Source organism: Vulpes lagopus, chromosome 12 (assembly GCF_018345385.1).
Source record: "Vulpes lagopus strain Blue_001 chromosome 12, ASM1834538v1, whole genome shotgun sequence".
Lineage (NCBI taxonomy): Eukaryota > Metazoa > Chordata > Mammalia > Carnivora > Canidae > Vulpes > Vulpes lagopus.
In genome coordinates this window covers 38,542,037-38,563,805 of record NC_054835.1, presented here as the reverse complement: position 1 = coordinate 38,563,805, position 21,769 = coordinate 38,542,037, and the positions used below count along the sequence as shown (strand labels likewise).

Here is a 21,769-nt window from a genome sequence, read left to right as displayed (position 1 = left end):
CCCAAGCCTCTTGGCTGGCAGCCATACCAGTCTGTGAAGGAGCTGGCTTCTTTGAGGGAGGCGGATTCCTGGAGGAAGCTCAGGAAGCATCCTTGGCCTGGCAGTCTAACATGTGTAAGGCTGAGGTTACAAGAGTTACTGTGGATCCTCCAATGGGGACAGCACATCCAGATCCCTGAGGCTGTCATCAACCCAGCTCAGGAAGTTCTGAAGCACTCTACTAACCTAAGCAGTGTTTCCTTGTGGGTAGTCACTCAGTAAATGTTTTCTGATAATGAGGGGCCACCTAACTCCTGGACGCAGGTAAGGAGGAAAGTGGGTCACAGAGAGGCACAGATTCTGCCTCTCTCACCTCCCATTAGCTTCCTCTTCCCTCTGAAATCAAGTCTATGCCCAGCACCTCTCCCAAATGAGATGTCTGAGCCTGTCATCTGATGGCCACCAGAGAAGGAAACACACTATAGCCGGGAAGGTGCATAGCATGAGCACAGGTACCCAAACCCCTCTCCTGGCAGAGTTGCTGTGGGGCTGTCACCACCATGGCTGACTCAAGCTAGTTACCAGGAGCTGGGAAACACTGGTGCATTAGGATTCATGGGAAAAGCTGGGGCACAGCTTAAACTAACAACTTGCAGAAACCAACCTGGTTAGGACAATGGTCTGGATGTGGGAAGACTGCCCTGTATGTGTGAATCATTCTTCTCCATGCATGGGTGATAAGTGAGCTGTCTGTACATGTGCTCCAGGGGGCCTCAGCAAGCATCCTGACCTGCATGCACATATGCCGGCATGTGCAAATGTACAATGCATGAGTGTCTTTATTGAATCCCATCTTCCCTCTTCTCTGCTCTGGGTCTTCTCATTTCCTGGTAAAATGGGAAGTGAGGTACGAATGTCAATTTCACCATCCCCAACACTGCTCCTTTGTGTTGAAGGTCCCTACCTCCATTTGCCCATGACAGCAACTGGTGGATTCCTTCTTGGTTCTGAGCTGAGGGATCCCAGCTCCTTATTGGCTTAGATGACCATCTTGCATCAATTCCTCTGCCCTGGTAACTCCCTCATCCCCTAGTGTGTCCCATGCCTCGTCTGCATCTTGTGTCCAAATCAAGGGGAGAAGTGGGAGGGGGTAGGGTGATGTTACAGGAGTGGGAGTAGGAAGGGTGGATCAGATACTGCTCGATTTTGCCTGGGTCCCTCTGGAGCACTGCTGCTCATTTAAAATTCCGATTTAAAGCCGAGCGGCTCTTTAAATTTCCACATTAGCATGCCGCCCTGATGCCAGGCCAAGATGTTGGGATGGATTTGGCAGGAACGCCTCCAACAGCAGCAAGCAGCAGCATTTGCCAGCAATAAAACAACGCATGAATAAAAGAAGGCCAGCTTGGCAGCAGCAGCAGCCCAGGTAGCTGGGTGAGCCCAGTAGGGGCCCTCATATTTGGGGGCTCAGAGGCATGAAGGCTTGTGCAGGGGCATGGTGAGGGTAGGCCTCTGTAGCTGTCTTGCCCCCCTCACCCTCAATCTGTGCCTGCAGTGGAATCTGGGGTGAGGTCCCAGGCAGGATTGGGGGTTTTCCCTTGTGCCTGTCTCACCTCCCTCCCTCCAGGCTTATCTTCTTCAAGGAGACAGATGTTGCCTTTGATGAGGACATAGGAACTTGGCCCAGAGCCTGAGTTGTCCTACTTCATTACGGGCCCAAAGAACAGGTGGGGTCAGAGAGAGCAACACTGCCTAGAGTGGCTTCCAGATCCATGAATGCTGAGTACTTGGGTGCTAAGGTGCACTCTCAGGACAAGGAGGCTGGGTTAGAAGACATTGTGAGGACTGGGTATTGATGCTGTGCTGGGCTGGAAAGATGCTCTGGGATGGGCAGTTGGCTAGAATGGGAAATGGTCAGGGAGAGCAAGGGGCTGCCAAGCCTGGTCTAACATTAACTGCCTGCAGGTTTAGGTATTGTTTCAGGTCAGATGACAAGGGCAGCAAAGAAGTCAGATAAAGCCCCTGGGCTGAATGCTGGGCACCTCCCAGAGGTCATTTTGTCCACTCTCTGCTTCCCAGGGTCTAGAGAGTATAGCTCCAAAGGATGTGAGGCTGCAGGCTCCTGGGTTCCTCTGCTCCAATCACCTGGCTGAGGCTCATCAACATCACCCCAGACATTTCAAGGAACAAGCAGATGTCTTGTTTGTCTTGCTCTCACCATGTATCCCTCCCACTTGGTCAAACGATCTCTTTCCCTGAAGTCCAGGGGAAGAGGACAGAAGCAAACAGAGGAGTGGCAACAGATGGTCTCTGTAGTCTCAGCTAAGGCAGAAAAGAGGAGTTTCCTGCAGAGCACCCTTTCGTAATAGAACTCCTCTCCTCCAGCTCACTAGTGATTGCAGGCCCCAAATGGAGAGAAGTTATTGGGACTTTGAATTCTCTCCACCCCTGGAGGAGCTGGAGAGCATATATGCAGTTCCAGGTGCTGGAAAGGCAAGGCCCCATATCCTGGAACTTAGTTTACTCCTGTCCTGATGTTTTTATTTCTTCCCCAAGGAGAATGAGATGGCCTGACTTCCCAGGCACCCCGTTTTTTCTCTGGTCCACATATCAAGAGTAGGTCAGCTCTAGGGTGAGGAAGTGGATAAGAAGCTGAGTTTAGGCCAGAGTGATGTCCTTTCATCATTTATTTATTCATTCAAGAAATATTTACCAAATAGCTGCTTTATGTGAGGCACTGTGCTGGGCACTGGAGCACACTGATGAGTATCAACAGACGTGGTCAATGTCCTCATGGAACCTTCCATCTGGTGGGGGAAACAGGATTATTATTCAAATGACTGCACAAATAAGTGACATCACTGTGCTAAATGCTCTGAAAGAAGAATATATAGTACCATGAAAGTGTATAATCGGGGGACTTGGCTGAGTCCAAGGAGTTGAGGATAAGCTTGCAGAGGAGACAGAGAAAGAGCAGCCAGAGTGGTAGGAGAACTGGCAGTGAAATCACAGAATCAAAGAAGTTGGTCAACTGTGCCGAGAGATGCTGAGAGCCCATGAGACACCTATTCTCCCTAACTCTTCACCTGCTAGTTGTGAGTACAGGTATGAAAAGGCTCTGGCATTGTGCCTGGCTCACAGTTGGTGCTCTGTAATGTTAGCTCCCTCCATCCCCCCTCAAGCTGAGCCTCCCTCTAGGGACCCCAGATTTCTGGAACAAAGGAGCTGCCTAGTCTCAGCGTCCTCTGTCAATTCAGGCCCCAAGTTCCAGCCATCCAGTCCCAAGTGAGGGATTCTGGGCTGCTCCCTGCCTCTCCACATTGGTGCCTTCACATGGAGCCCTACCATTCCCTATGTCCTCCTTTACATTGTTCTTCCATGAAGAGGGGCTGGGGTCTAGGTGTCAGAGAAAGATGTCATTCTGGCTCTGCTTCTGGGCTGAGTCTGAGAAGGGAAGGGTGTTGGAATCCTCAGCAGCTCCTAAAGCTGCCCGGGGTGAATCTGAGTGTCTTAGGTAGGGAGCGGGAGTAGTGGGGAGATGGGAAGGGGGGCTGCCCACCCAAGGCGGCGTAGAGCCCAGAGCCTTTTCCATCGCAGACACCCCATCTGTCTCCCACAGAAGGCTCGGGTTGGAGGAGGTGCCGAAAAGGGGGGTATGGAGGGTGAAACTGTACAGTCTGTGATCTAGCATGACGACAGTGAAGGTGCTGCTGACTGGGAGGGTCAGGGTGGGGTGTCGGCTGGGAGAACTAGAGGTCAGAAGCTGGGACTGGAGGTAGGGAAGATGACAGGAATACTCTGTGCTACTTTCTCTATAAAGCCCTGTGTTTGATTTTGATTTATAGCTTCTCACCCGACTGGCCACAGGGCAAAGACTCACACCCCTCTGGCCAACAAACTACTGGTGTTCCTAAGCCAAGGCCAGCGCTGGATTCATGATGCCTCCCCCTCCCAGCAGTCAGACCTTTTCCAGACCTTACAATAATATTTATTTAAATCTGGCAGTTTCCAGAGTGTTTCCTTTCACATATCACTATATCTTTTTTTAAAAATTGTATTTACTTATTTATTTGAGAGAGACTGAGAGTGAGAGAGCACAAGCAGGGGGAGCGACAGAGGGAGAGGGAGAAGCAGGCTCTCCCTGAGCAGGGAACCCAATGTGGGGCTCAATCCCAGGACTCCAGACAGAGGGGAGACCCTAAGCCAAAGGTAGATGTTCAACTGACTGAGCCACCCAGGCACCCCTCCATATTGTTTTAATTGGTCCTACTGAAGTCTAGGGAGGTAAACATTATTCTTGATCTATAGGGGAAGCAACAAGGAATTTATTTTGTTTTTATTCTTTTTTAGAAAGAGTACATATGTGCAAGCTGGATAGGGGGAGTGGGGGGAACAGCAGAGGGAGACAGAGAATCTTAAGCAGGCTCCATGCCTGGCTTGGAGGTGGGGCGATCTCAGGACCCTGAGATCATGACCTGAGCTGAAATCAAGAAGTGGATGCTTAACTGAGGCCACCCAGGCAACCCAACAAGGGGTTTAAGAGATTAAATGAATAACTTGGATCACAGGAGAGTAAGAAGAAGGGGCCTTAACCCATGTTTTTTTTTTTTTTTTTTTTTTTAAGAGAGACACACAGAGAGAGAGGCAGAGACACAGGCAGAGGGAGAAGCAGGCTCCACGCAGGGAGCCTAATGTGGGACTCAATCCCAGAACTCCAGGATCACACCCTGAGCCCAAGGCAGACACTCAACCTCTGAGCCACCCAGGCATCCCTAACCCATGTGTTCTGATATGCAGCCACTAGGCTATCCTTAGGCCTTCCTTCCCCCTCAGTTTTGGTGATACTATACAGCCCCCACTGCTGGGTCAGGTTGGGGGTTTCCTAGTAGATAACTCAGAATTCTTTCCCTGTGATTGACAAACTTTGGGAGATAACCCAGGTCTGGTGGACACACACCTATGCAGCCCCCACTCCTGGAAACCCACATCCAGACACTAGGAAACTGGACATCCCCAGAAGGATGGGCCTCTCACATACAGAAATTAATGGTCAGGAAAAGCAGGCAAGGCAGGGAGTGGGTGGTGAAAACTGCCAGCCCGGTTAGTGGTTCTGTTAAGAGTCCACTCCAGGTCCTAAGTAGACCCTTGGGATCACTGTGGACATCCCTTTCCCACAATCCAAGTTCTAAGTACTTTCCCCCCCTCTGCCTATATTTAAGAGAATGTGATTCCACAGCTTCCCTACCTACTCCAGTCTTTTCTCCCACTCTTCCCTGTTTAGAAGTTCTTCCTCAGATGTAACTTTATTTCTTCAGGCTGCCGCTTAATCCTTCTAAAAGCCCTCTAAAACAGGTGCCAAGGGAACCTAAGACAGGACTTGGGTTATTAAATATAAATAGACAGGGGAGGGGAACTGAATATAGACAGATATTTTATCTCTCAGTCCCTGCAAGTTATTGGGAAGAAGGCACTAGTGGTTGCTAAGCAACAGGTCTCCATAGAGGACAAGGCACAGAGGAAAAAGCCTCTTTTGAATAGTGAGGTGAGAGGGTAGGGAAGGTGGGGGTCAAAAGGCTCTGGACTGGCAGGCAGGGCCTCAGGAATGATTGGTTTGTCTTCCAAGAACAGCACCATTCCCCCAGGCCTTAGGAAACTCCGCCTTTACAGCCTTCCCAATTGGTGGAAGGAGGAAGGCCTCAGGCACTCCTCCCTTCCTACCAGAAGGAGGGAACCTGGTTTCCACAGAAACCCAGAAACAATCCTGGCCTTATTTTGCTTATGGCTTTTTTGTAACCCCCTCATGGAGCACCAACTATCATGGTCTCCTTTCTCTGACCCCCAACTTCCGATTTGAGGGGGAGGGCCCATAGAAAGATTAAGGGTGGGAGGGAATGCCATTGAGCTGGCCTCACTGGGGCCTGAAGTGACCTAATAAGACTCTAAAGAGGGAGTGACTTTTAGGGGAAAGGGCTTTCAAATGTCCTCTGACCTCTGCATCTCCTAAGGGGCTGCAAAAAGCATGGACAAATAGTGGCATCAGATGCAAATTCTGTGTCCAGGCTTGCTTTCTAAAGAGCGACTACAGGCTGGGTTTGAAGGTTAGGGGAGAATGAGGGGTCAGGGTCTTTTGTGCCCCTTGGCCACCCAGACCCCTATCTTCTTTGACCTGAAGTCCACTGTCGTCAAGACCAGAGAATGGAGATATAGAACATTAACGTATGTCAAGTATAAGTGAGTGGCACCGAGGGGCATAATCTGTTTTTCTAATATGACCACAAGCAGAGTGTTAGGAGAATTAGGCCGACAGCTGCTGGTGCCCCCCCCCTTCTACCCCCCCTCCTCGCTCTCCTTCTCCCTTCCTCCTCGGCGTTTGCACACACCAATGGCAGCCAAGCCCTGCTCGAGATTTCTCTTAATCTTCCTCCGCCATCCTGCGCTCTTTCCGCAGGCGGTGCTGCGAAGCCGGCAGAGCCCCGCGTCACACCTTACTGCTCTCTGAGATTGCTCCACAGAGAGCTCAAGGAGATGGCAATTCGGCGCTGATGCCGGCTGGCAGCAGTTGGGAGAGGGGAAGGAGGAGAGAGAGGGAGGAGGGGAGGGGGGAAAAAGTTGGCACAGATACCAAGTTTTTCCCTAGAGAGACATGGTGGGGGGGTGGTGAGAGAAGAGAGAAAATGACACAGAGAAAAAGAAACAAGGAAAAAGGCAGAGAGAGAGAGAGAGAGAGAGAGAGAGAGAGAGAGAGATGATTAAAGTTCTTAGACATTCACATGTGGCATCTCTAGCCCACCTCAACTCATGACCCTCTAAAGATCACACCACCCAGCCGGAGTTCCCAGCCACCCACCAAACACATGCGTGCGTGCACACGCACACACAGACATACACACTGTTCCAGCCAACCTGGAAGTCAAAGCGGCCCAGACATGTTGTGTGTATTCGTGCAAGAGTGTGTGTGCGTGTGTGTGTGTATACGCCTGTATGTTGTCTCTGTTTTGGATCGCAGTAGAATGCAGTATGTAAATGAGATGGTTATTACCGCAATGTTCATCAAGCTGAGCCGAGAAGACATTAATAGCCTGATGAATATGCATGTGAATTTGTTAATTAAGTTAATTATTCTGCTGAAAATGCATTCGTCTTCCAAGGACATTTTCCCAATGATTTTTACATGCTCTAGCCATTAGTCATGCTATATTTTATCAGGGAAATGAGTTTGCTTAAGTTGTAAAAAAAAAAAAAAATGGAGCGAGAAGAGAAATAGAGAAAGAAAGGAAGAGGAAAAAAATGAAAGAGGAAAGAGGAAAATGTATTGGAGTTGAGAGTGGAAAGGCATCGGAGGCTGGCCTGAAGTTTGAGGCCCAGCTGGGCTTTTGAAGCCTACCCTCGATTTTTATGGGTATCTCACTCTACAATTTTTTGCCCTTTTTTGATGACAAACTTTTTTTTTCCAGTGCCAAATTTCCAACACATTAATTAATTGTTGTAGCCAATTAACTGTAGTTGTGCAAATGAGTTTAGCACTAATTACCATGCAGTGCCTGTAATCACATAAAAAACTTGCTGAGAAAGAGAGAGAGAGGAGAAGAGAAGGAATGGGAAGGCAGTGGTGGTAGGAGAGAAGGGGGCCTGGAGTAGAGGGGCAGCCAAGGGAAGGAAATAAGCAGGAGTCCTGAGATTTCCTGGTTAGGAGCCATCTTGGCTTTGAGAAAAAGGAGCTGTCTCACAGCCACATTCAGGACCTCTGACAATCAGGAAATCTCACTGGGAGTAAGATTCAGTAAAGAGTGCTATCCCTTTGTCTAAGAACTTCCAGCCAAAAGACACAAGTTCAGAATGGAGATCTCTTGTTGTTTCAATGATAGAATGAGGTCCCTACAGATTCTGAAGGCCTCGGTGTTTATCCTCATGCCTGGAATTACTGGGCAAGGGTGGTGCATGTGACTGGGAAATGTGCCATTTCTGATGGGCCAGGGGATGGAGAAGAGTGATATGTGCTTACGGCCTGGTTCAAGAGCCATAAGTACATAGGGAAAATTGCTGAGTTCACAGCCACTGGGATAGGCCAATAGAGCAATGATAACATTAGCTATAAAAGAGCTAGTTCCAGGGAACCCTGGGTGGCGCAGCGGTTTAGTGCCTGTCTTTGGCCCAGGGCGCGATCCTGGAGACCCGGGATCGAATCCCACGTCGGGCTCCCGGTGCATGGAGCCTGCTTCTCCCTCTGCCTGTGTCTCTGCCCCTCTCTCTCTCTCTCTCTCTGTGTGACTATCATAAATAAATAAAAATTTATTAAAAAAAAAAAAAAAAAGAGCTAGTTCCAGCAGGAGGTGAGAAGAGGCAGCCTTTGGCCAGACATAGCTCCCAGGAGAGGAGCCAAACCTTCTTTCCCACAAGTTGGCATCTCTACCACCCATCATGTCTGGGCCAACTCTAGGTTTCCACCTGTCAGCTTCGACCAGTGCCCATAGGCTGAAGGACAGACCAAATGATATCTCCAGCTCCTTCTGATTTTGTTGTCCATGACTTCAGTTGTAGGTAAAGAACAGTTGTAAAGCGAGGACTAAGTGCCAGACTGGCAGTTTTCTTCCACACTGCTTGCCCCCTTTACCACATCCCAGACACTGAACCTGCCCAAGGTGTGTGTCTATGTATGTACATGCGCATATGCACAAATAACCTGTAGGTCCCACCCCTAACACCAAACAAATGCTATAATTACCCTTACCCCTCCAGAATAGAGTTCACTTATCATGGCCTGTTTCCTGAGACCTTATCAGAGACACATTCAGCTTCCATGGAGGACCTTAGCCACGCATCCTCTCATAGACACCCAAAGGCTTCCTTTCTGATTGCAGGTTCCAGGTCTGTGGGCAGATTGCTGGTCGGCTCTATCCACTTCATCCTTGTTCTTCCCTGGCAAAGGGGAAACAATTTCAAAGGCACATGCCATATTGCTTCTTGCTCTATGACACTGTTGCTCTTCTAGCCTATGAACCAAAGTTAGCTGTGAAGACCTGAACTGACCCATGCTGCTCCAATGTTCTCTTGCTTCCAACATAGCTCTTTTGGTTCTGCCCACACCCTATTCCCAGCAACATTAGTCAAGGTCTGAGAAAGCCTGGTGCAGTAGAAAGAGCCCTATTATCTTGGGTTCCAGGCTCTTCTTTGCCATTTAACATGTGATCATTGGAAAATCATTTACTGGGAGCCTCAATTTTCCTCATCTATGAAATGAAAATAATAATAGTGCCATGCCTGAGGGGTTAAAGAAGCTTAATAATTGTGAGTATAAAAGAGTCAGCACACCAAGTAAAATGAGCTACTTCATTAATTGTAGTGAGTACAAAGTGAGAGTACAAAGTGTCCTTTAACAGGTGAATGGTTAAACAAACTGTGGTCCATGGTATACTATGGAATAAACAAAAGGAACAAACTAAGATACATACAAAATCCTTGGATGGATCTCTAGGGAATTATGCTGAGCAAAAGAAGCCAATCCTAAAAACTTACATAATATATGGCTCCATTTTTGAAATGACAACATTTCAGAAGTGGAGGACATGGGTGGTTCTTAAGGGGTAAGGAGGGTGTGAGATAGGTGTGATTATAAAAGGACACATGAGGAATCTTTATGGTGTTGGAACTGCTCAGTGCCTTGACTCTAGTGGTAGATATACAAATTTACAAAGGCAATAAAATTGCATAGAACACACACACACATGAACAAATAAAATGGGGAAATGGGGGATCCCTGGGTGGCGCAACGGTTTGGCGCCTGCCTTTGGCCCAGGGCGCGATCCTGGAGACCCGGGATCGAAACCCACATCAGGCTCCCGGTGCATGGAGCCTGCTTCTTCCTCAGCCTGTGTCTCTGCCTCTCTCTCTCTCTCTCTGTGACTATCATAAATAAATAAATAAATAAATAAATAAATAAATAAATAAATAAATAAATAATGGGGAAATGGGAATAAGACTATATTGGTGGACTATATCAATGTCAACATTCTGGTTGTGGTATTATAGTTCTGCAAAATATTAGCATTGGGTAAAAGTAGAAAAATGTACAAGGGATCTCTGTATCATTTCTTTTTTTTTAAATTTTATTTATTTATTCATGAGAGACACACAGAGAGAGACAGAGGCAGAGATACAGGCAGAGGGAGAAGCAGGCTCCATGCAGGAAGCCCAACGTGGGACTCCGGGATCACGCCATGAGCCAAAGGCGGCACTCTACCCTGAGCCACCCAGCCTGCCCTAGACTGTTCTATTTAGCCAAAGGGAGACGCTCAACCGCTGAGCCACCCAGGCATCCCTCTGTATCATTTCTTAAAACTGCATGTGAATCTACAATTATCTCAATTAAAAAAAGCTATGCTTGATTAGTAATGTCTCTGTTGGGTCTAGGAGAGAAAGGAGCTGCCCTTGTGTTTCCATTGAAGAATTCTAAAGAGGATGACTTAAAAAACATTATTCTCATTAGGGTATATCAGTAAAATGACCATAACCCAGGGAAGAACGGACATTGTATCTGTTGACCTAATAAATCTACTTTTTAGAATTTACTAGAAAAATTGAGTAAAGTTTATAATGTGTTAGAATGTTCATTGTGGTATTATTTACAACAGTAAAATATTTAAATGATTAAAAATAGGGGACAAGCTTTGTAAGTCATAACATATTTAGGTGATGAAATACTTTATAGACTTCAAACATCCTTAAAAAAAACCCATCTGGCACATAGTAGGCACTCAAAAAATGGTAGTTCTTTTCACTTTACTGGAATATGCTGGGTATTAAAAGTGCTAATGTAAAGTGCCTGGCAAATGTTAGACATTGATATCCTAATGGCTATCTCTCACAGCTCCATCTTAGATGATGAAGCTATACTTCCAGGCAGAACACTGTCTAATGTGCTACTGGCTTGAGGCATGGGACTGGCAGAGTCGAGTCAAGGGATTGGTACTTCCTTTCCAGGAGACTGCCACCCCTTGTTCTTATCATGAAGACAATCATAGACATTCTTCCCAGCATACATACATTCACATATTTGGCCTATAACTTCAGAGGATTCATGGAGTCTATGAAGCAACGTCAGCCCTGGTGACTCCATAAAAGTAACAGACCATTATATCAAGCACTGAGCACCTACTGAGTATCAGGCAGTGTTCTAGGTGCTTTACACACATTACTTCACTAAATGCTCTCCACAACCTTAAGAGGTTGTTTATCTGAATTTTACAGATAAAGAAACTAGGGGTCAGAAAGGTTAAGTGACTTACTAAGGTTGCATAGTTGGCTAATGGTAGTGTTGATGCTGGAACCCAAGGCTTCCTGCCTCCCAAACTTGTGATCTAACCATCACATACTACATTTAGAAGGGCCATGAAGGGGTGCACTCTCAGAGCTAGCGTAGAAATTGCACTGAGGCCCACACCTGGAGAAGCCACAGAAAAGTAATGCTATTTTTTCAATTCTGCCTGGGTAGGCACAGACAAACCCATCCCAGGCAGAAAGAAAGTTTCTGAAATTGGCCCATTCTGAAGTTTTATATCCCATGAATAAGTTTCTCCATATGTCTATCTTCTATCTTTTTTGCTAAAATCTGACCTCTTCAATTTCTCTTGTTTTCAGTAGGGACAGTGAATATATGACAGGGTACTCTTCCAAGGCCCTAGGCTGGGAGGGGTTGGAGGAGCTTCTCTTTTCCCACTTCTGTTGAGGCCATGACTAAGATGTTTCAGTCTCCTTGGTCTCTTGGATTTGTCCAAGGTATCAAACCAAAAGATAAGCAGGAGGAAATTGGGCCAGGAAGAAGAGCAGAAAGGAGTAGCCTAGCCAGACCAAGGAGACCAGCTTAGAGAAAGCGGGAGTCTCTGGGGACCCTAGTGCTGGGCTTGGGGTAAAGTTAGGGTGGGCAGTTTTTCCCATTTGACTCAGCAGCCAGTTTCTTTTTTTTTTTTTTTTAATCTTTTTTTTTTTTAATTTTTATTTATTTATGATAGTCACAGAGAGAGAGAGAGAGAGGCAGAGACACAGGCAGAGGGAGAAGCAGGCTCCATGCACCGGGAGCCCGATGTGGGACTTGATCCCGGGTCTCCAGGATCGCGCCCTGGGCCAAAGGCAGGCGCCAAACCACTGTGCCACCCAGGGATCCCCAGCAGCCAGTTTCATGTTTAACATTCACCTAGTTGGGGAGATCTGGCCAGCATCCCTAATGCCAGAGTCTCTTGTTAGTCTTGACATGATATCTCTGCAGAAAGGAGGGGGCTGGGAGCTCTGTCACTCCACACTTATTCCTGTTTCAATACTACCTCACTGTGCTTCCTCAGGACCAGGCAGCCCAACTGGGGGGCTTAGAGACGCCCAGGGAAGAGAATCATCTTGTGAGGAGGATGCTGGGATTTCAAGGCTGGATCCAAAGCTGTTTTCTCTCAACATGAGAGTCAGGAGGGCAACCAGAGCCTGAGTCTGGACACACTGACTGGGGAAGGGAGGGTCCTCCCTCCTACCTCCCTCTGCATGCCATTCTACCTTGCTGGGGCCCAAGCATGCCCACTGCTCTCTTTGGCTTCCCTCACCCCACCTACCCTATGGACAGGAGAGGGTTAAAGGCATAGTATGGGCAAGCTATAAATTTCCCATCAGTGTGGGGAGAGTAGGACTGTTGGCAGGGAGGGGGTTGGGCTGGGGGGGAGGGGGAGCTGGGAAAAAGCCAGGAGGTTGTCTCTAGGTAACAATAAACACTGCAAGCAAGGAGCAGCTGTTACACTTACTCTCTCTGCATCACAATGCTGAAATAACACTAATAAACCAGTGTGCCCAATGCACAGGCATACACACATTTAGGGCCAGGCCCCACTGTACCCTTAGAACTGCCCTCTACCTCAGGTCAGGGCCCTTGCTGTCAGTGGACATACTAGTCTTGGCCTGGCTATCCTTGTGGGGATGAACACTAAAGAGTCAGTCTCAGAATCAGAGTGGCATTCTCAGAGTCAGGGGGTGGTGGTGGCAGAGGCTGGGGATTTTGGGTTCAGTCTCTGATGGCATTTACTGGTACAAAGAGTTCAAATGGGGGACCTTTTGGTTGGGAGTTGGGAGTAGAGGAAGAGAGTGGGAGAGAGAAAAGTATAAGGAACAGAAAACTACTTACCATACCTTCTCAAGCTGGAGGGGATGAGGTGGCCAGGAATGGGGCTAGCTGGAGTGAAGTAGAAGAAAAGGGAGCCCAAGAAGAAAGTTTGAGAAAGAGGAGGAGCATGTGTTATTGAGGAGTGATTCTAATCTCTCTCCTGGGTCTAAACTCCCCACACCTGCCTACACCCACCTGGTGCACCCAGGCTCCCCCTCACAGCACCATTTTTATACCAGAGCCAGGTGATGTGTTGGTTCAGTTCAGGACTGAGCTTTATTATGGGTATTCCAGCAGGGGGCCCTAAGCTCCCAATGCTGCCAGGGAGAGCTGCAGGAGTAGAAATGGTCTTATCCTCCTACAGGAAAAGTGAAGAGTGAAAAGTGGCTGGTCTATCACTTTCTCCAGACCCCAGCTGGATCTCCAGAAGCAGCCCAGCAGAGTGCACTCCCTGCCCAGTCCGCTCCCCCAACCTGGACAGCAGAGCTGCCAGCAACAAAATAGGCAAATGAAGGGCTCTGTCAGAGAACTCTCTTCCTCTTAGCCCATCCTTCACTGAGGTTAGAGGGAGAGTACTATTATCTGGATACACTAGTATCAAAGATCCCTGTTTCCTTTTGCTGAAACAAGGAGAACTGTGGGTGTCAGACACTGGGACTGCGGTCAGAGGCATGAATGGTTCTCTTGGTCCACCTTCTGGCCCTTTTCTGCTGATGTGATCTCAAACACAATATCCTATCATCCCAGATTCAGAAAGGATGGAGAAGATGCACACTGCCCATCTGGCTTGTACGGGAAGAGAGAATCAGTACCTTTGAAGATCTATGGTGTCTGTTTGCAGGGTAGAGAGTACTGAGACCAAGTGAAAATCCTTCCAGGGAGGAGTAGCTGTGTCTACCTGCACATGTGAATGCTCAGTTCCCTCTGGCAGCCAATGGATACAATAGGATACTACTGGCCTCTGCTATCCTTTCCTCAGTGGGAAGCCTCTCCCTGGGAATGTTCAACTTCTCTTAATCTCTTCTCTCCCATTTCCCTCTATTCTTTCATAGCTGGAGCCTCTCTTTGCCCCACAATCTAGATGAGAGACTCATCCACACAGTTCAGAGTGGGGGAAAATCGGGGCAAAAGAGAGCTCTAACAATCCAGGACCCCCTTCCTCTCTGTTGTTTTCATGAGTTGCCCCCATTGCTATGAGTCACCAGAACCTTGAGCTCAGCTGAGCTGCCAGCAGCCTTCTCCCTCTTTGACCTCTAGTGAGGCAAATATGCACCCAAATCCACCATCTTCCTACTCACAGGGCCATAGCTTCCTCTTTCATCCCTAGGAATCTGCAACACAGACACACTGAGATGAGTGAGCAAAGAGAGTGTGAGAGACCCCAGCATGTGCTCTGTGCCAGAGCAGAGAGCCGGCTGCCTGAACGGCAGAGCAGGATTGCCAGCCAGGAGAGCTGGCACACTTGGGCACACAGCCTTGTCAGCATGTGAGAGGGGGCTCTGGAGAGGATGGGATAAAGAGGCTGTTTCAAGAGCAGGCATCTCCTGGCTCCCTCTCTGGTCACTGTTTCTTCTCCTTGGCCTCATTTCCTAGGTGGTGTTAGATATCATAGCACTGCCACCTCTGAGATGCCTTTCTTCCCTTCCTCCGTGGTGGCTTTGGAAGCTAGAGAAGGGATATGTATAACAACCTTCAAGGTGTCAGGTGGGAGGTTCAGACATCCAAATCTCTTCCCAACCTATGGGACACACAGAGGGAGAAGGAGGAAAGGAAGAATCCCATCAGAGTGAAAGCTAAACCCTAGGCCAATGCTGAGCTCCTTTTTCTCCAAAGGGCAGGGCATCCTGGGTGCTGCTACCTCTGCCTCCCACTTACTTCAAGTCTGTTCCTCTTTCCCAGCAAAGGCTCAGCATTCCTTCTGTTCTCCAGGCTCCAGGCTCTGACTCCAGGGCTGCAGAGCTTGCCTAAATCTTGAGAGTGTGAGGCAGGGCTGGTGGGGACTGCTTGGAGGGAAGCCCCATTCCTTAGAGAAACATCCAGAATCTAGACTGAATGCTTTAAGGGCCTTTTGGACACTCCAGTATGCCACCAATGTTGGAGCAGGAGCGGACAAGGGGTGAGAAAGGGCCTACTAAAAGCCTGACACTTTCTCCCCTCCTTCTTTGCTGTTCATCTCCACTGCTCTGTGTTTCAATGGAGAAACAGCAGCTCTGTAAACAGGAGCCTCTGATAAATCCTGTGAATAATACTATGAATGGCTTACTATAGGTTAGGCAGCCAGCCCCACAGATGGGACTACAGACCTCAGCTCCCAAATATCCCCTCTGTCTTCTCCCACTTTTTAGGCTCCTCCCTGACTTTCCCGGACAAGAGAAGCAAGAGAATCTTCCTTTTCAATTCCCTGGCATAGTTCTCCTACCAGTTTCCACTACTATCGGCCCTTTGAAGTGAGGGAAGAGCTAGATGGGTTCTTTTCAGACTGTCTGAGGGTGGGGGGGATGCGAGGGGTCCTTCTCACCTATTATTTGTAGAGAAAGCAAGGAAATGACCCTGAAGGTCTAAAGATAAAGCAGGGTGAATCTAGGCCACTTAAAGAGGCATATCCTGCTCTTCCTCAGGGACTTTGGGGATATAAAATGGGATACTAAGAGAGAAGACAATTTTGGGAGTCGGGGGAAGGTGTTGGGGGTTTGGAGAATGTGATGAAGTTTCTATCCACACTGCTTTCCAAGCTCTGTGTCCATCTTTGCCCTGACTTCACTTAGTCTCATGAAGCACAGAACAAAGAATCTTGAATTTTTTAAGGGAGGAAGAAGATGCCAGGAAATGCCATCTTTGGCAACCTGGTGGGAAAGCCCCTTTCTCCTTCATTCTTTCCCTCCTTAACTCTAGTGTCTGAATAGCAAAGGAAGGAGGGAGTGGGGATGTGGATGGCTGGAAACATGCCCTCCTCTCCACTGTGCACCAACATCACATGAAGCCAGATAGGGCTTGAGTAAGTGTTCTAGGGTCATCACACCGCATGAATACACGGGCATTTCTGACTTGGCCTTCAGAGCCTTGAGTTTTAACCCTGTCTCTGTTTTAGGCCTAGACATGGGATAACAGGTATAAGACCACTCCTCCCTACATTTTTGGGCATAATTTTCTCTAGCAATTTATACTATGACAGGGAAACTTGTGATAAGATCTTTAAAAAAGCTCAATATTTAGTCACCTTTGGGAGATTTATTTCTTGGTTCAGGAACTGGTGTAGTTGGTACATTGAATTATCTGTGGACTTTACAGAGTATAGCAAAGTCTCCATGAGAGTTGGGGATCTCTGGGGATCTGTTGGCTTGGAAGCAGGGAAATGTATGCAATGACCTCTGGAACTAGCTATATGAGGGAAACAGTCCTCAAATAATGCACCTGCCTGACTCCCCTCAGTTGCTTCTAAGACTTGGAGGCCAGAGTAATGAGAGTCCAATAATAATCCTGCCAATCCTCTTCCCTTGACTTTCCTCCCCACACCCTATATACCTACCAATCAACCAACCAACCAACCAACCAACCAACCAACCTACCTACCTACCATCCTTTCCTTGGGTTCCCAGGAAGTCTCCAAAGCCAGGAACACAAAGCAATTCCAGGACAGGACTCAACTGATTTTTCCTCTCTGGGTTTCCATGTCCACATCTGTAAAGTGAAGATTCAGTAAGATGAACTCCAAGTTTTCTCCTTTCCAGCAGTAAGGGTCTATGACTCACATCCCAAAATCATCAGTCCTCACATGTATGCTGCTTTGCATGTAACCTCCAGGGCACTTCTCTTAAGTCTAAACATTCAGAAATATCTTTAAACTCTGCCTTCCTCTTTCCTCATACACCATCTCAGGTTCTATGGTCCCTAGCTCTTGCTCCCTCTCTTCAAGGACCTCAAAACTCTGTCCCACTTTCATTTCAGTTTTATATCTCACTGGACAAGCCCAGCTGTACAAAATCCTAGGAGCAAGAAAATTGCCTTACCTAATATCCTGGCTGCAATTTTGGGCCTCAAACCCAAGTCAATTGGTACAGTTCTTCCTTTTTTAGAGGTCCTGGCAGTTGGGGGGAAATCCTGGCAACAATCCCCAGCACCTCCCCTCCTCCTCCACCTCACTATTCCCCATGCCAGAGAGCAAAGTGGCCAGTGATTGATGGGCCTGGGTTCCCAGTAACCGCACCCAGTGGCCCAATCCTCCTCCCTAACCCAATCCCTCCCCTGTCCCTATTCAGAGATCAGATTGTCTCATGTTGGTCCCTAAGGTCCCATTAATTAAAAATACATCCAATTAAATGGCAGGTGAAAACGTGCTATTGGAGCTCTCCACCCCCTGCCCCAGCTTGGTCTCCCCCCCCTCCTTTTAAGGCTCAGCTGTGCTTTGAGCTGAGAAAAAAAGAGAGAGAGAGAGAGAGAGAGAGAGAGAGAGGAAGAAAGAGGGAGAGAGAAGAGGAAGACATAGGGGTGGGAGGATGAAGGGGGGGTGTTATTTGAACCTCTGCCAGAGTAGCATGTGCCAGCCTGGGAGGGTGGCACTGTGCCCTGGTGTCTAATTTCTGGAGGTGTGAGTAGGTTCAGTCAGCTGGGTACGAACCTCCATTTCCCTTAAAGGGGCAGAGGGAAGTCAAAGGGTGTGGCTAGCTGTGCTGCCCTCCTTCTGGGCTTGGTGGGTGAAAGGTAAAAGTATAAATGGTAGAGGGTGTGATGTTCAGAGGTTGCAAGAGTCTAAGGCCTCCATTCTTGGCATATCTCTGCTCCTTCCCAGACTGCAAAGAAGGTAATGAGAAGCCGGCTAGGACCCAGGTGGCAGGGCATGGCGATGCTCCCAAGCTAGGCTGTGCCTACCCCTACCCATTGGAAAGCTGAGAAAAATAACAGAGGGAGGGAAGAACAGAGCCATAATTTGGGTGGGAGCAGATGGGTCAGATGGGATAAAATATACAAGGGTGGATGTTTGTATGGGCACCACAACATCCAGCACCTTATAGGTAAGAGGGTCCAGAGGGACTTGTCCTATTTGCCCTTTCTCTAGGCAAAAAGAAGCAGCAGTAGTGTGAAGTCCCCTCAACCAGGTTGCCTAGCAGGCTGTGAGCAGGGTGTTTCCCCTGACAAGCACTGATCATTCATTCTTCTCCACACTTATGGTGTCCCCAGCATTTTGTCAGGTAAGGCATCTGCTCCACCCTCTGCCCCTCAGAAAGCCCTCTGGCCCCAAGCAATGCAAAGCTAATGGCCACTGAGAGCTGTTGGGAGAGAAGCTAGGAAAGAAGGGGTGTCTGAAGGTGGTACTCAGAATCTAGGCACCAGTGGGGGTGTCTGTAGACCCAGGGCCCCCGCCTGGCCTCCTTGGCAGCCTCAGTACCTCCTCACTTCACTTTAACGCTAATTGGAGATTTTAATCTGCGCTGCTGCTCTGCTCAGGGTGCTGGGGGGAGCGCCAGCTGTGCAGTAATTCCAGCAGCACCGACTGTTTAATCAAGCTGTCCTCCTGGGGAGGGGCCCTCGGGCATGGGGGTAGGAGGGAGGAGGAGAACCTCTGTCATCTCCCTTAGTCTGTTCAGCCTGGAAGGGCTTCATGGAAACTGAGGATCAATTGTGGGATATCTCACCCTCATAAGGGCCCCATGGCCACTTGGATCCTTGGCAGAACTAGTACACCATATGGGGTCAGTTTGAAGCTCAAGGGCCAAAGCATCCCCCCTCTCTATCCAGCTTCGTGACACCTTTTTTTGGGTGTCCCCCTGCCATGCAAGCTGCAAACATCCATTGAACCATCTTGAGTTTGGCAGGTCTATGCTGGTGGAGGTGATAGGGGCACAGAAAGCTGAGCTTCTTTACTTTCCTCTTCCCAACACTCTATCGCTAACAAAGATACTTCTCTTAGGACTGTGAGATTTTTTTCTCTGAAACCCACAGGAACCCCTACTCTCTAGACTAGAAAGTGATTGTTTAAGAGGCAGGGAAACAATGGGGGTAGGAGGGAAGGGCAGCTGAAACCTGCTACACCCTGAGGGAGAAAAGCACGTATGCAAGATGTGTGGTGTCTAGCGCTGGGGGCTTCCTGAATTCAGATGGAAACTTATGGAGGTGTCAGGCCACTAGGGTGGAGTGTTCAGGGTATCAGGCCATTTTTAAGGAAGAGCAAGTGGTACTAATTATTCTTTTGGCTTCTTGGGGCCTGGCTCCCAGATTCTCTCAGATTGTTTCTGATCCCTGTCTGGAGGAAAGGGTGCCTGCCTCTGCCACCCAAACTCTGCCTAAGGGGCAGGAGTTTTAATTGGTCAGCAGCACCCTCGTGTGGCAGAAACCAAGACTGCAGCTGCCCAAGTGGCCCAGCAGCTTTGAGAGATCAGACATCCAGGTTGATATCCAGATGGACAGAATTATAAATGTTGATGATCTTTGAGTCATCAAGGTACCCATGCATACTTACTGTTTGACCACTTCCAGGGATATTTCCTGCTTCTTTATCCTTTCATCCACTGCATCCTAATTCCAACTCAAGATATGTGTCAATCAGGAAGGGAGCACCTGACCCAGAGTTGGCACTTACTATGGCTGATGCTTGTGCTGTCTGGTTTACAGGGGTGAGAGAGGAGCTGCTGAGAGAGAAGGCCTAAGAGCAAAAGGTAAGTTGATATCACACAATGGCAGGAGAGGCTCTGGCACCTCTGCCAACTTTACAGGTGCCAGTCAAGAGCTGCCACCTGAACTATGCCACCTGAACTACAGACACTGTCACCTGGTGGTGGGTTTCTGCTATACAGCAATCCATTCTTACTCCCTGGGGAGGTCTAGGAATGAATAAGGACAGATTCTCAGAGCCTTGAGATCCTTGTCCTTGGGAGTAGACACCAGATAAACACACCTTTCCCTCAAAAGACCCAGGTATTTTCCAAGGATGCCAGGCCACTGGGCAAAATGCACATCTATGGCTTTAGACTTCCAGCCCCAAGAGAAGTGCTTGTTGCCTATTGTTGGACCCCTATACTCCAGGGTGAAGTGTCTGTTTACTGATCCCTATTTCCTCATCTACCAAAAGAGGAAAATGGTTCTGAACTATAGAAAAGGGGCGGATATTTAATATCAGCAAGGTCCTGCTAAAGATTAAAACTGGAAGTTGCAGGCAGAGAGCTGAGTCATTAAGGCTTCCCCTTGTTGGAGATATTTAACAACAGAGAGAAATACTTCCAGAGAGAAATATGACCCTGTTTGGGGTTGGTGGGTAGAGAGAAGAGCCACCTACCTGGCAGCAAGAAGGGTGGGGGTGGGCACTGGAAGCCCATGACCTGCCTGGTTCTGAGCAATGAGGATAGAGGGAAGCAGGCTTGTGGGCTTCTACTTCTGGTATCTTGCCCAATGTCTGGACAGGTGAGAAAGGGTTCCATCAACTCTGGAAAGGAGGTAGAAAAGCTGATGAGAAGTAGTAAGAAGGGAAAGCATGCTCAATCCCACTCGAAAGAAAAAGAGAGAAAACAGCTTCTTAGAGAAGACAGGGCTGTGTGTGTGTGTGTGTGTGTGTGTGTGTGTGGTGGTGATGGTGGTGGTAGTGGTGGTAGTGGTGGTGGTGGTGGTGGTCGTGGTGGTGGTGGTGTGTGAGTAGGACAAGTGCTGTAGAGAAGCTGAGAGTATCCCACCAAAGAGGAATATCCATTAGTGAAATGGGCCAAGAGGAAAGAGGGATGAAATGACTTGTCAATGTTAATAAAGAGAGTCATCTACTCTAACTGGGGAAAAATTCTTCATGAGAAGGTAGGATACCATAATAGGGTCAAATGAAAAGCCAGGAAAACTCTTCTGGAGATCTTTGGGAATAAGAAACTACCCTGAGTGGGGGTGGGGGTGAGAAATCCCTTACAAAAGCAGGCCTCAAACCCCTGACTGGCCTTAGGTTCCTACCTGGCTTTAAAGTCAATGAAAGACTGAACTTTTCAGGGCTCCAGATGCCAGGTGACTGATGGACTTCACCAAATTCCTCAAAGGCTATCCTTTCTTCTGCTGCTGCCACCTGTAAAGGAAAATGACAGGTTACATTAGACATGAGACAAGGGACTAGACATCAAAGAAAAATTTGGTCTTTCGCCCAGGGAGTATGGCTTTAGTAGGTAACAGCGATGGTGATGGTCACCACTCTTCCAATACCCTCAAACATGAACTCACAAAGCCCAGAAGAATGAAGATGAACGTTATATGCTTCCAGAGAGAGTTATAACTGCTCTATGATTCCTACCTCCTGGGAACCAGCTCCCAGTTCAATAAAGTAAAAACAGTGATTTCTATACTTAAGACGTAAATTAGGAATTCAACAGAACCAGAAACTGTAAAGCCCAGAATTATAAAGGGTGATGAAGGTTCAAGGTTAATGAAAAGTTAATGCAAGAAGGTGACTCAAGAGGAGACCAGCTAGTTTTAGATCAGATCATTGCCTTGTATTGGAGGCTGTCTTATGTAGGGAGGAATCATGTTCTCCCTATATTATCAATTGGGGTGTGATGGAGAAAATGTAAAGGTTATGTACTAGGATGTTTATTTGTCATCAGCACAAAATGTTCATTTTGCAGACCTGCCATTCCTCTGACCTAGACTCACAACTCTTATCTCTAAGCTGTTCAGGGGTACCTTTCTTCCTCCAAGATT

General features: G+C 48.0%; 1 protein-coding gene across 21 annotated transcripts in view; it reads right to left on the bottom strand.

Annotated features, from left to right (window-relative positions):
• Positions 1-2,651: 2,651 nt before the first annotated feature.
• The window catches only part of CDK12 (cyclin dependent kinase 12), a 79,771-nt gene continuing 60,653 nt past the window's right edge, over positions 2,652-21,769 (bottom strand). For 2 of the 21 annotated variants that reach the window (XR_005983066.1, XR_005983068.1), the window contains 2 exons: positions 21,032-21,140; positions 16,686-16,789 (listed from right to left, as the gene is read on the bottom strand). The gene's annotated coding sequence lies outside the window, so the exon portion shown is untranslated. Of the gene's footprint in view, positions 2,787-8,707; positions 8,896-10,242; positions 14,850-16,681; positions 20,526-21,031; positions 21,141-21,769 lie in introns of those variants that run through there. The other 19 variants (XR_005983057.1, XR_005983059.1, XR_005983054.1 and 16 more) reach the window with 19 other exon arrangements.